The sequence below is a fragment of the Saccopteryx leptura genome, chromosome 8, assembly GCF_036850995.1.
Source record: "Saccopteryx leptura isolate mSacLep1 chromosome 8, mSacLep1_pri_phased_curated, whole genome shotgun sequence".
NCBI lineage: Eukaryota > Metazoa > Chordata > Mammalia > Chiroptera > Emballonuridae > Saccopteryx > Saccopteryx leptura.
Window position 1 is genome coordinate 27,477,679 of NC_089510.1, and position 14,254 is coordinate 27,491,932.

A 14,254-nucleotide genomic window follows, 5' to 3' on the forward strand; every position below is an offset into this window, starting at 1 on the left:
GGCTCATCTGGTTTGAGAAAACAAAACAAAAAACAAACAAACAAACAAAAAACCTTACCAGCTTGGACCCAAGGTCGCTGCCTCCAGCAAGGGGTTACTTGGTCTGTTGAACGCCCACGGTCAAGGCACATATGAGAAAGCAATCAATGAACAACTAAGGTGTCACAACAAAAAACTGATGATTGGTGTTTCTCATCTCTCTCTGTTCCTGTCTGTCTGACTCTCTCTCTGTCCCTGTAAAAAAAACAAAACAAAATACAAACAAAAACAAACAACAAAAAAGATCATTAGGCCTGACCTGTGGTGGCGCAGTGGATAAAGCGTCGACCTGGAAATGCTGTGGTTGCTGGTTCGAAACCCTGGGCTTGCCTGGTCAAGGCACATATGGGAGTTGATGCTTCCTGTTCCTCTCCCCCTTCTCTCTCTCTGTCTCTCTCTCCTCTCTCTCCCTCTCCTCTCTAAAAATGAATAAATAAAAAATAAAAATCATTATATGTGTGTGACTAATCCAGGATTAACTTCCAATAATTGGATGAATGTATTCGCAATACTTATTTTTTTTTTTTTACTTTTCCGAAGCTGGAAATGGGGAGGCAGTCAGACAGACTCCTGCATGCGCCCGACGGGATCCACCCGGCACGCCCACCAGGGGGCGATGCTCTGCCCCTCCGGGGCATCGCTCTGCCGCAACCAGAGCCACTCTAGCGCCTGGGACAGAGGCCAAGGAGCCATCCCCAGCGCCCGGGCCATCTTTGTTCCAATGGAGCCTTGGCTGCGGGAGGGGAAGAGAGAGACAGAGAGGAAGGAGAGGGGGAGGGGTGGAGAAGCAAACGGGCGCTTCTTCTATGTGCCCTGGCTGGGAATTGAACCCGGGTCCCCCGCCAGGCCGACGCTCTACCGCTGAGCCAACCGGCCAGGGCCTAATTGGTAAAGATTTTTATGATATCATAAAAATGAAAACCCCAAATATAAAAAAGCGAACAAGGGCCTGACCTGTGGTGGCGCAGTGGATAAACTGTTGACCTGGAATGCTGAGGTCTCCGGTTCAAAACCCCGGGCTTGCCTGGTCAAGGCACATATGGCAGTTGATGCTTCCTGCTCCTTCCCCCTTCTCTCTCTCTTCTCTCTCTAAAAATGAATAAATTAAAAAAAAATTTTTAAAAAGCGAACAAGGATATCATTTCGGGAAACACTCCTATTGTTCAGGTATTATATACTGTTTATAGTTTCTTCAATCACTCGGCTTCCTTTTTTCAAATTTAAATTTATTTTTTTTTAAGAGAAGCAGGGAGAAAGAATATTGAGTTGCTCCTGTATGTGCCCTGAATAGGAAATTGAACCAGCAACCTCTGGGCTTCCTTTTTAAATTTAGAGAACACTTTATTAGTTTCTGTAATACAATCCACGTAGATAAGGCCTTACACATGTAAAAAAGTGCATTGTCCTGTACAAACGTTTAAAAATTGTTTAACGTTTCTAGACCAATATGGCTGTTAATTTCTGTACAATGCCAACCCAACTCGGTACAGCTGGGATATTTTTCCAAAGCTGCTCCAAACTAGCACAGCTAGTTTCCAAAAACTCAACATATATATGTGTGCATATAAATCGACCAACAGCAACCTGTTATGCATCAGCATGGGCCTCCCCTTGACGGTGGGCCTTCCGAGCGCACATGCTCCACTGCCTTATCTTAGAACCTCTCCTGCGTCCTCCCTACACACACACGTGTATGTGTGTGACAGGAACGTCCATACCCGGATTGCTAGGACAGCGGCTACCGCCGGCTCGACCTGCAGGGACCCCACAGGGCGCAGGACTCTGCTGGGTAGTACTGCTCTCACAGACCCCCGCCACACCGGACCCACAGCTCGCTTACCAGTTCCCGCAGTAACCGGCCGTGACCCGTGATTTGCAGCCGGAAATCCCGCCCTCGCTCCTCGACGCGGCCACATGACGTCACGCCGCACGGAAGTGCTTTCCGGCCTGTAAAGCAGCGCCGTGGGAGAGAGACTGGCTTCCTTTTCCTGCGCCACTGTAAACAACCCTGTTAACCTAAGTGGGCTACGTAACTGGGTGTTTCTTCTGTTCTCCAATTTTTTTTCTCCCATTTTTCTTTTCTTTTTTGTTTCTTACTACTGTATTTAAAACTCGATCTTATCCTCTTAACCTACTTTCTGCTTAGTCCCCTTATTAATAAGCATTTGTTCACATAATACTACAATACCGTATAAAACGATGTTTTCACAAATCTCACTTAGCTTTGAACTTCTTGATGCTGGATTTTTAACTTACTAACCTTTTTGACTAGTTTATCGCCAGACCTTGTACTGAGGAGGGAGCAAGCCTTTCCTTCTGCTTTGAGAGAGGCGAAAGCAGAAGAATGCAAGGGAAAGGAGCAGGGATAACTGAGTCAGCCAGTTATAAATTAACTACATCTGTACCTCTCTAAATGGTTGCTTAGAGCCGCTTCCAACACAAAGCAAGAAAAGCAAGATCTGTATGTAACTAGTGATCTGGAAACCACTTCCTTCTTGCTGACCCCACTGAAACTCCCACTCCCTTTCCTTGAGTCCTGGGAAACCTTAAACAAAGAAATCACGTGTCCATTGTTTAATTACTGTAAAGGTATATAACCTGTGAGAAAATCTAATTCAGGGAGCTCCTGCTTTGGTGCAAGTAGCCCCACATGCTCTGCCAGCTACTAATAAATTCTCCTTCATTAATTAAGTTGTCTGAGTGTCTTATCCTCTGCTGGGGTTGCTGCTGCAACAGTACAATGTTTGGACCCTGATAGACAACACTATCTTTTGCTCCCCTGAGCTCATTTGTAAGATCTGTGAAAATGAAGTTAAGGGATGTACTGTAAATTAGTGGCCTTTGGGCCAAAATTGAGTTTGTAGGTGTTCTGTTTAGCCAGAAAAACATTATTTTAAAAAAATGTTCTAGCAGACTTTTGGAAGTGTTTCTTGATTGAATGATTGGTTGATTTTAGAGAGAGGGAGAGAAAAAACAACTGACCTAGGACTGAACCTACAATGTTGATGCATCAGGGCTACAGGACTAAGCTCTAAGCAATTGAGCTACCCCTCCTGGGTGAGAGTCAATTTTTCAAATGCTATGGTTAGTATAGGTTCTTCTTTTACTCATCTATGGGCAGAGCTACAGTGGCAACTGGTCAAGTAACACATTGCTAAAGCCCACTGCAGCTAGAGAAGTTTGGTCAAAGGAATAAGGATATGAGAAGTTGGGATAGGAAAGGAAAATGGAAATTTTGGTATCACCTGATTTCAAAGTCATCTCTCACATTGAATAGAAATGTTAAGGGTTTGGGGCTAGAAAGGAGAGATGTGTGTATGCTAGCTATTAAGTTTGTAGCGTCATGTTTATGTAGAGTTGGATAAATTATGGAAATTAAACATTTTTTGCTGTGTTAATTATTATTTAGAGAAATTTCTTTTAATTTTCATGTAAAAGGCATATTAAATAAGTTTTCAATGGTCCAACTTATTTAGTTGCTCCAGATAACACTACACTGCATAGTAGTCAAACTTTTATATTCATAAAACACAGCATTGAATACAACTTTGTCTTTAATCTTTCTCTAATATGCTTGAACTTAGTTTAATACAGCTACAATTATTTTGCTTAATTTCTAACAAGAAATGAAATTTATTAAATGTGACCACCAGAGAGCAGTTTACTTGTTTATGGCTGCTTTGGAAACAAACTGCAATTTTATTTAATTTCCTTGTTGGTCATACAAAGATGACAAAAATGGTTCATGTGTGGACAGTTTAAGAATAAATCATTTCTTACTGCCTGACCTATGGTAGCACAGTGGATAAAGCATTGACCTGGAATGTTGAGGTTGCAGGTTCAAAATCTGGGCTTGCCTTGTCAAGGCATATATGAGAAACAACTACTATGGGTTTGATGCCTCCCTCTCCTTTCCTCCTTCTCTCTCTCTCTCTCTCTCAAAAAAAAATCTTAACCTAGGCTAGGTAGGAGAGAGTGTTATAATTATACCTTTGGTGGGAAATGAGTAACATAATTGTGTTAGTATTTTCTGCTGGAAGCTTTCATGCTTATTTTAGTGTATGTTAAAAATTATCATGGAAAAATTGTCTGTGGAACAACAAGAAAAATAGTTCACCTCCTCAATATTTTTAAGATGTTTAGTAAGGGGAACTTGGTCAACTGCCTTTTCTATGCTTGAGGTAGTGGGCAAATTTGGTTGTTTCATGATGATCCGTGTTCTTGATCTACAAAAGGATCCTATTATTTGTCATCCATTTATATTTCCACTAAAGAAAGAGACTTGTGCATGCTTAGTGGCACAGGCTTTTTTCCTTTTTTATAGGAAGTGCTAGGACCAGTGAAGAGGTGTGAATCATAGTTAGCTTTTCATTTGCTATTAACAAGTAGACATAATTCATACATGGTTCACAACTTCTAAATCCATAAAGCTTGGTAAGAGCAGTTACATATTGCCACTTCTGAGAACTAAAGCCTGCCAGTGAGAAATTTGGTGAAAAAAATTACACATAAAAAAAATAGAAAGTTAGAGCCTGACTGTTGGTAGCACACTGGATAGAGCGTTGGCCTGGGGCGCTGGGGTCCCAGGTTTAAAACTCTGAGGTCACCAGTTTGAGCTTGGGTTTATCTGGCTTAAGCAGGGGATCACCACTTGAGCATGGGATCTTTGACATACTTTCACAGTCACTAGCTTGAAGCCCAGGGTTGCTGGAAAGGGGTCACTGGCTCCGCTACCCCCACTCCCAAGGCACGTATGAGAAACAATTAATGAACAACTAAAGTGACGCAACTACAAGTTGATACTTCGCACCTCTCTCCCTGCTTCTCTCTCTTGCTAAAAAAGAAAAAAAAAAAAGAATTTCAAGGGCTGTTCAGGGTTCCCTTCTCTTCCCTTCCCTTCCTTTCCCTTCTTTCTTTTTTCTTTATTTTATTTTATTTATTTATTTTTAGAGAGGAGAGACAGAGAGGGAGAGAGAGGAGAGAGAGACAGAGAGAGAGAGAAGGGGGGAGGAGCAGGAAGCATCAACTCCCATATGTGCCTTGACCAGGCAAGCCCAGGGTTTCGAACTGGCGACCTCAGCATTTCCAGGTTGACGCTTTATCCACTGCGCAACCACAGGTCAGGCACCTTGTTTCTTTTTTTAAAATTCAGTGAGAGGAGGCAGAGGCAGACTTCCACATGTGCCCCGGCAGAGTTCCACCTGGCAAGCCCCCTACCAGGCGGTTTTCTGCCCATGTGGAGCATTTTGCTTGTTACTCAGCAACTGAGCTCTTCTTAGTGCCTGAGGAAGAGGCCATGGAGCCATTCTCAGTGCCCAGGGCCAATTGCTCCAATTGAGCCATGGCTGCTTGGGGGGGTGGGGGAGAGCAAGTGAGGGATAAGTGAGATGGGAAGGGGTGGAGAAGCAGATGAGCACTTCTATTGTGTGCCCTGACCAGGAATCAAACCTGGGCCATCCATATGTCTGGCCAATGCTTTACCCTGAGCCAGCTGGCCAGGGCCTATTCAGGCTTTTCTAAAGAGAATAGCAGACCTGGCCTATGCAAGTCATGCACATGTAAACAAACTGATCAGTATCATAAAAAGATCTTCCAGAAATGTTTCCAAAATCAAAGGGGCTCAATGAAATGGATAGCTCTTGAGCACGTTGATACTAAGATACAGAGAAATGCTAAGGAGAGGCAGGATATAAGCAGGCTTTGCCAGATTTATTTGCTCATAGAGCCTGTCTTTGCAAGCTTTATTTGTTCATAGAGCCTGTCACTGCATGAGATATTTTGTAGAATTAGTTTTCTTCAGATCTCATGTTGGGGATGGCTTTTTGGGTCCCATTGCTTTTCCATATAAATAAGAAAATTGTGACCTCATGTGAACATATGGATTGTTTAAGGGCAAAAGTGAGCACTAGCATTAAACCTCTGAATTCCCAGTTAAGTATCCTTTCAACTATGTTCAGATCTCAAATTTGGAAGTAGCAACGTGGAAACAAATGCATGAAGTTGGGAGCATCAATATACAAGTGTGGCCTGACCAAGTGGTGGTGCAGTGGATAGAGCGTCAGACCGGGATGCAGAAGGACCCAGGTTCGAGACCCCAAGCTCGCCAGCTTGAGCACGGGCTCATCTGGTTTGAGCAAAAGCCCACCAGCTTGAACCCAAGGTCACTGGCTCCAGCAAAGGGTTACTGAAGGCCCGCGGTCAAGGCACATATGAGAAAGCAATCAATGAACAACTAAGGTGTGGCAACACGCAATGAAAAACTAATGATTGATGCTTCTCATCTTAATCCGTTCCTATCTGTCTGTCCCTGTTTATCCCTCTCTCTGACTCACTGTCTCTGTAAAAAATAAATAAATAAAATTAAAAAATATATATATACAAGTGCGTGTGTATAATACATGTTTCTTATGTATACATATAATGTATGTATGTAATATATATGATGGTTAGAACTTGAGTGCTGAGCCATCTGCCCACACAAACTGCTTCTGGCCTCTCCTTTGTCTATCCCTGCATGGCCCATTTAGGCCTACAAACTCAGTGATGCCTCTGTATCATATTTGGAATGCAAAAGTCCTATCATGGGTCTGCCCATGGCCCCTTATACCTAGACACCCTTGTATTATAGTTATTTATTCTCGGATCTTTATATCTCTTGGGAAGTTTCTAGAAAACTGCTCCTAAGCCTCTACTGTTCATCAAGGTTCCTTTCGTTTTCTATTTCTCTCAACCACGAGGAGGAATAGAGAGTAAACACTTTTTTCTTTTTCTTTCTTTTTAAAAGCTTTTATTTATTGACTTTACAGAGAAGGGGAGGGTGGAAGGATCAACTCAGAGTTGCTTCAGTTTAGCTGTTTCTTGCTTGCTTGCTACTTGCCGTATGTGCCTTTACTGGAGCTTAGCCCAGGGTCAGGGTATCTGGGACTTGGGTCAGCCGACTGGGAGGCTCTACCTCGTCCGGTGTGTGTGAGCTGCTGTGCAGGTGCTGACCACAGAGAGTGGAATTCGCCTCAGCTGGGTTTGATGCCTGCCGAGCTCTCCCTTTGGACATGCTTCTAGTGATGCTCATTCGGTCTTTCTCTGATGCTGTCTGCAGGTGGTCTAGTGACAATGTCTTGGTTCTGGGCCTCTTAGGAGGGAACCTGGTGTAGACCAGTGTACGGCACTGTCTGTGATGGCCCTCAGCAACATTTTGGAGTTATAAGCGGTCCAGAGTTTGTGGCTGCCTCTGCTGGGCTTAGTTGCACATGGAAGGACCAAGCTGCACACCTAGGCTGGCTTTTACCAGTATTGAGCCTGGGTGCAAGTCAGCGGAAGACCCAAGGTTCCCTGAGATTTGCCTCCTGCTGCCTCTGTTTGCTGGCTCTTTAGAGCTAATTAGGCATGAGGAAAGGTGGTGGGTATGGTTCCTACCCCGGGCCTCCAGGTGTCAGTGTGTCTTGAGTTTTTCCACAGACCTCAGTATGCGGTGGCCACTAGGAGTCAGTGGTATGGCCTCTGAAACCCGGAGTTCTGGACTGCCCACAGTCTGGACAGTTTCTATTAACTCTCCTTTGGGACAGACGCACCACTCATATTCTCAGGAAAGTCGGGGTGGGGGTGGGGAGCTCTGGCCTCAATACCAGATAATTGAGTCATTATCACCCCTTGAGTCTCTTCAGCCTTCTGCTTCCTGGCTAAGGGTGCTTCCTTCTCAGCAGGGCCCAGTCTCCACAGGGTGGAAATGAGAGATTCCCGAGTGGGGGGCAGTTGCTTTCCCCCAGGTTGATGCTGCACGAAGGGAACTTCTCCAGCCAAGAAAAATGGTGACTGTAGTATTGGAGAAGAAGTTCCAGTGGCTGTCAGCACAGGGGTTCTGGTGTCTCTCCCTGTGACACAGATTTCACACTTTCCTCATTTGACTCTAGTCCTCTCAGCCCTCCCTGTGCCAGAGTCTAAGATAAGTGGCTGTGAATGCGACTTTCTGTAATGACCCTTTAAGAGGATGCCTGCATCTCTGACATCTCCAGTCTCTTTCTTTCTTTCCCTCCTTCTTTCTTTCCTTCCTTCCTTCCTTCCTTCCTTCCTTCCTTCCTTCCTTCCTTCCTTCCTTCCTTCCTTCCTTCCTTCCTTCCTCCCTCCCTCCTTCCCTTCCTTCCTTTATTTCCTTTTTCTTTTTTGTGAGAAAGAGAGAAGCAGAGACAGACAGAAAGGAAGGTAGAGAGATGAGAAGCATCAACTTGTTGTTGTGGCACTTTAGTTGTTCATTGATTGCTTTCTCATACATGCCTTGACCTGGGAGCTCCAGCTGAGCCAGTGACCCCTTGCTCAAGCTAGTGACGTTGGGCTCAAGGCAGCAACCATGGAGTCATGTCAATGATCCCTGCTCAAGCCTGTGACCCTGCGCTAAAGCTGGTGAGCCTGTGCTCAAGTCGATGAGCCCACCCTCAGGCTGTTGATCTCGGGGTTTTGAACCTGGGTCCTCAGCATCCCAGGTCGATGCTCTATCCCAGGCATGGCCAACATATGGCCCACGGGCTGAATCCGGCCTGCATAATGAGTTTATGTGGCCTGTGGTTAAATTTTTAATATTCTCTGCACGACGCACTGTGGAAATGAAATAAGTGGTACTTCTAAATTGTTATACATAAACTACAATATCTAACCATTGTACAACAATGAAAGTTAAAAGCTCAGCTACTCAGAAGTGGAAGCGTCTTTGTTTATTGGAAATCAAGATTTTTCTCTTAGCTTTTTTTTTTTTTTTTTGTATTTTTCTGAAGTTGGAAATGGGGAGGCAGTCAGACAGACTCCCGCATGCGCCCGACCGGGATCCACCCGGCATGCCCACCAGGGGGCGATGCTCCGCCCCTCTGGGGCATTGCTCTGTTGCAACCAGAGCCATTCTAGCGCCTGAGGCAGAGGCCATAGAGCCATTCTCAGTGCCTGGGCCAACTTTGCTCCAATGGAGCCTCAGCTGCAGGAGGGGAAGAGAGAGACAGAGAGGAAGGAGAGGGGGAGGGGTGGAGAAGCAGATGGGTGCTTCTCCTGTGTGCCCTGGCCGGGAATCGAACCCGGGACTTCTACATGCCAGGCCGACGCTCTACCACTGAGCCAACCGGCCAGGGCCTGAAATCGAGATATTTAAGAAGATAGTGATACGCAGAAAAGAATTCCGCGTGTGACTAATCTAGGGTTAACTTCCAATACTTGGTCGAATGGATTTGTGATACTTCTTTATTTTAAAAAAAAAATTCCATTATAAAGATTTACAACTTTTGTATTTGCCTATGCCATTTTTATAAGCAATTGAATAATGGAAAATATGGAAATTTAAAAAAACTTACCAAGGAATATTTAGTAATGTTCAGCTTAACTTATATTTGTGAACAAACTTTTTCTTTAATGAATCTAAATAAAAGTACAACAAGATCAAGATTGAATGACTTACATTTGGAGGCTGTGTTAAGAATAGCTACTACAAGTATAGAGCCAGATATTATAATAGGCGATGCAAAGCACCTCAGCACGTCACATTAGTTTTTTTGTTAATTTGTAGTATTAAATTACTTACATTTATTCATAAACAAATTACATAATAAAATTTTGTTTACTTAAATGAATCATTTTTGTATTTAACATTTTTTTAATTTTAATATTTCATCTGGCCCGTGAAAAAAGTTTTCTTTCTAATCTGGCCTGGGGGCAAAAACTGTTGGCCATGCCTGCTCTATCCACTCCGCCACCAGAGAGATGGGTCAGGCTCCCATCTCCTTCTCATAGACAGAAACCTTGCCTCTTCACTGCCAGATGCTATGTGGGCACCTCTTCTAGGCTCTGGGCCGACAGGCTGCAGAGCCCGGCCTGGGGCTTAGGACCCACTCCTCTCAGGGAAAATGTCCTTGTTGCAGAGATGCCCCTGGGGACCCTCAGCCGCACTTGCTCTTGGGAGTAGGAGCAGCCCTTCTTGCATCTCCGCCCTTCCTACCAGTCTCGATGTAGATTCTTCTGTGAATCCTTGGTTATAGATTCCTCTTAATTTACTCCTGAGTTTCTTTTTCAGGATGATTGTTCTTAAATTTAGTTATAACTCCAATTTGGTCCTGGGAGGTGGTGAGTGTAACGTCTATCGGCCTAATCTGAAGCCATCTTGGATCCTGTTTATATCCGTGTTAAATTTGTTTAACCATGTATTAAAAAATATGTCAGTCCGCCCTGGCCGGTTGGCTCAGTGGTAGAGCGTCGGCCTGGAGTGCAGAAGTCCCGGGTTCAATTCCCGGCCAGGGCACACAGGAGAAGCGCCCATCTGCTTCTCCACCCCTCCCCCTCTCCTTCCTCTCTGTCTCTCTCTTCCCCTCCCACAGCCGAGGCTCCATTAGAGCAAAGATGGCCCGGGCGCTGGGGATGGCTCCTTGGCCTCTGCCCCAGGTGCTAGAGTGGCTCTGGTCGCAACAGAGCGATGCCCTGGAGGGGCAGAGCATTGCCCCCTGGTGGGCGTGCCGGGTGGATCCCGGTCGGGCGCATGCGGGAGTCTGTCTGACTGTCTCTCCCTGTTTCCAGCTTCAGAAAAATACAAAAAAAAAAAAAAAAAAATGTCAGCCTGACCAGGTAGTGGTACAGTGTATAGAGAATTGGACTGGGACATGGAGGACCCAGGTTCAAATCCCTGAGGTCGCCGGCTTGAGAGCAGGTTCATCCGGCTTGGGTTTGGGGTCGCTGGCTTGTGCATGGGATCATAGACATGACCCCATGGTCGCTGGCTTGAGCCCAAAGGTCACTGGCTTGAAGCCCAAGGTCACTGGCTTGAGTAAGGGGTCACTCACTCTGCTGTAGCCCCCCAGTCAAGGCACATATGAGAAAGCAATCAATAAATAAGGTGCCACAACGAAGAACTGATGCTTCTCATCTCTCTCCCTGTCAGCTTGTCTGTCCCTGTCTTTCCTTCTCTCTGTCACAAGAAAATAAAAATAAAAACATGTCATAGCAAAGAGGCATGACCCGTTTTCAGAATAAGAATACACTACAATGATTAATTCTGGATGATGTGACAGGATTATAGATTTATACGTTTTTTTAATTTGGATATGGATGGCATTGCATAGGGCAAAAAAAATATCCTGTCACATTCTTGTCAGGCTCTTTGGTTTTAAAGCCTAGGTCAGGACCTAAGCATTTTAGAACGATAGACAGAGAATCATCTTGTCCCCGAGTCCCGGGTAAGTCTGTGAGGGAGAGTCAAGAGACAAAGGGGAAGCCGCTTGGGTGGCAGTTTCTAAGAGAGCTTAGAAATCGGTGGTGGTTACCTCTCCTCACTGCGGACTGAGACTGGCACAGAAGAGGTGCTTGCTGGATATGGGTTTGGAGAATTCAGTGAAAGTGGTAGAAAGTCAGATCCCAATGTTTCCTTGTACCAGCTTCAGTTGGAGCGGGAGAAATATCTGCAAAAGTGGTAGGATCAGGTTGGTCTGAGCAGCCTCTGTACGACCCCATCCTGAACTCTGCTCTTGAGAAAGAGCAAAGTGCTTTGTCAAACTACTACACTTTACTCAGTAAATAAGTGACAGAGAAGCTTCATCATGATCCTGTGGACCTGAGCTGGGACATGTGTGTTTCACACCCCTGGCAGATCTGAAGAGGCCTTGGGATGGTGCTTGGGACAAAGTGAGCATAGCAGCGATCTTCATGGCCTAATGACTAAAGACCCAATAGGGGTAAGTGTGTCTCCATGATTAACATTTATGCTACTTCTCGCCCACTACAAAATATCCACAATATGGAAAACCTCTCTGAGACCTAGAATCAGATGCAATGGTGGGAAGAGAACAAGAATTGATAATTAAATGTTGCCACCTAGTGGCTGTGCATATGATTGCACATGCACTGGCTACTGCCATCCATTTGGTGGCACCTTAACAGTGATTCTCAGTCTTGTTATTAGGAAGAAAGAGCTTCCTCAATACAGTATAATGAGATCCTTGCATTTATAAACTTATAAAGTTATAGGAAACATCATCCACTTGTTAATTGTAAAGATTGATACCATATACAGAACTAATCTTCATGTAAGAAAGAGTGGAATTTATTTATTCTAGTGACATTTTAAAATCTACATGAACTGTGGTGGCGCAGTGGATTAAGTGTTGACCTGGAATACTGAGGTCGCTGGTTCAAAACCCTGGGCCTGCCCGGTCAAGGCACATAAAAATCTACATGTTAGACATCTGGTCAATATGGGGAAATAGGTAAACGCTGTGCTCCCCTCTTACCATGATCGTATCAAAATGACAACTAAATTATAAAATAAACACCCTAGAGTACCATCTGAAGACTAGCTGGGCAAAACCCTTCTACCTACGGATATAAAGAAGCCACCCTTTGGAGACTGGTAAGAGAGACAGAGATGCAGAATGGGCTTCACACCCACGTGTGACACTTAAGAACTGGGAGTGATGCCTGACCTGTGGTGGCGCAGTGGATAAAGCGTCGACCTGGAAATGCTGAGGTCGCCAGTTCGAAACCCTGGGCTTGCCTGGTCAAGGCACATATGGGAGTTGATGCTTCCAGCTCCTTCCCCCTTCTCTCTCTGTCTCTCCTCTATCTCTCTCTCTCTCTGTCTCTCCCTCTCCTCTCTAAAATGAATAAATAATAATAATAAAAAGAACTGGGAGCGATAACTCAGCTGCAGGGATTTCCCCTGAAGAGTCCCAGAGGGATCCCAGCCCCACATGGGGCTCCCAGCCTGTACCACCAGGGTCAGGAAAATTAAGTCCCCAAAACATTTGGTTGTGAATGTTATATCTGGACAGCAAGGGAACAAACGTTTTGCCACACAATTAAGTAGCCAAATTAAGGAGTCTTTAATTTAATGCCGGCAACTACGAGTGGATTCGCATCCTAAAGAACTCGTGGCCCCGAACTCAGAGATTCGCTTTTAAAGGCATAAAGAAGCGAGGGGAGGGGGCGAGCACCTAGCCAAAGCAGGTTTACAGAGCGAAGCAGGCTTTCGATTTCGGTTATAGTTGGAACAATCAGGGACACATGAGAGAAACTGAATTCTCTGGCTTCAGGACAAGGGCCACAGGGGTTGCTTTCTCTGCCATTTTCTCCCTTTGCTGAGCCCTCCCCATCCCGGCCTGCAGGAGCAGGTGGGCACCAAATCTGTGTCTCCATCAAACTTACCCCACCCTGGGGATCCCCTGAGAACTAGCCCCCCTCAACTCCAAGCAGGCCCAAACTCTCAATTTCTTTCAGCAGCTGTTACTCTTAAGCAGCTAGCCTCAACCCAAGCTGTGGACTCCTCTTTAATCTTTGAAAGGTCCACAAACCCAGAACAAGCAGTGGTTGGCCTCCATGTTCCCTGTACTTCTTGCGGGGTGCCCCCAGCCCATGCCAGTGGCAGCCAACCCTGGTTTACAGCGGAGCCTCTCCCAGGAGCCTCCCAGCCCCGTGCAGGCAGTGAGGAACCACAAACCACTCTGTAGCTCCTATGAGGCGGCTCCCGGCTGGGCAGCAGCTTCTTGACACACAAAAAAAGCGAAAGGAGTTTATTACCACAAAATCAGTATTACAAGTTAAAGGGACTTCTTCAAGAAGAAAAAGAAAAAGGAGCAGGACAAGGAGAAGAAAGAGAAGAGAAAGAAAAAGTAGGAAAAATAAAATGGCAATAACTACAAACTGATGGTTGCCAGGTGGGAGGAGGCTTAGGGGGCTGAGGGAAAAGGATGAGGGATTAAGAAGCACAAACCGGCAGTTACAAAACGGTCACTGAATGATGTCAGGTACAGCATAGCAATCTAGTTAATATTCATAACAATATTGCTTTGTAAGTTATATAAATTTCTAACTACTATGCTGTTCATCCGAAGCTAATGTGTTATTTAATGTCAGCTTTCATTGAAAAAAACTTTTAAGAAAAAAAATCTTCATTTTGCCTGACCTGTGGTGGCACAGTGGATAAAGCGTCAACCTGGAAATGCTGAGGTCGCCGGTTCGAAACCATGGGCTTGCCTGGTCAAGGCACATATGGGAGTTGATGCTTCCAGAAGCTCTCTCTCTCTGTCTCTCTCTCCTCTCTCTCCCTCTCTGTCTCTCCTCTCTAAAAATGAATATATAAAATAAAATTTTTTAAAAAATCTTCATTTTACCTACTAATGATAAATATCAGTAAACTCATCAATTTTCAGTCTAAAATAATATTTTTTTAAAGGCATACACTTTATAAATTTTTATTTATTTT

At 44.9% G+C, this 14,254-nt stretch overlaps 1 protein-coding gene and 1 non-coding gene across 11 annotated transcripts in view; one reads left to right on the top strand and one right to left on the bottom strand.

Annotated features, from left to right (window-relative positions):
• TRMT10C (tRNA methyltransferase 10C, mitochondrial RNase P subunit) overlaps positions 1-14,254 on the bottom strand; it is a 28,544-nt gene that overhangs the window by 4,441 nt on the left and 9,849 nt on the right. Inside the window, exons 1-3 of one of the 10 annotated variants that reach the window (XM_066347763.1) lie at positions 1,880-1,951; positions 994-1,128; positions 59-208 (exon numbers count right to left, since the gene is read on the bottom strand). The gene's annotated coding sequence lies outside the window, so the exon portion shown is untranslated. The other 9 variants (XM_066347764.1, XM_066347765.1, XM_066347762.1 and 6 more) reach the window with 9 other exon arrangements.
• Positions 10,231-10,306, top strand: TRNAS-GGA (transfer RNA serine (anticodon GGA)). Its single transcript has one exon. It is a non-coding gene; the product is annotated as a tRNA-Ser (tRNA).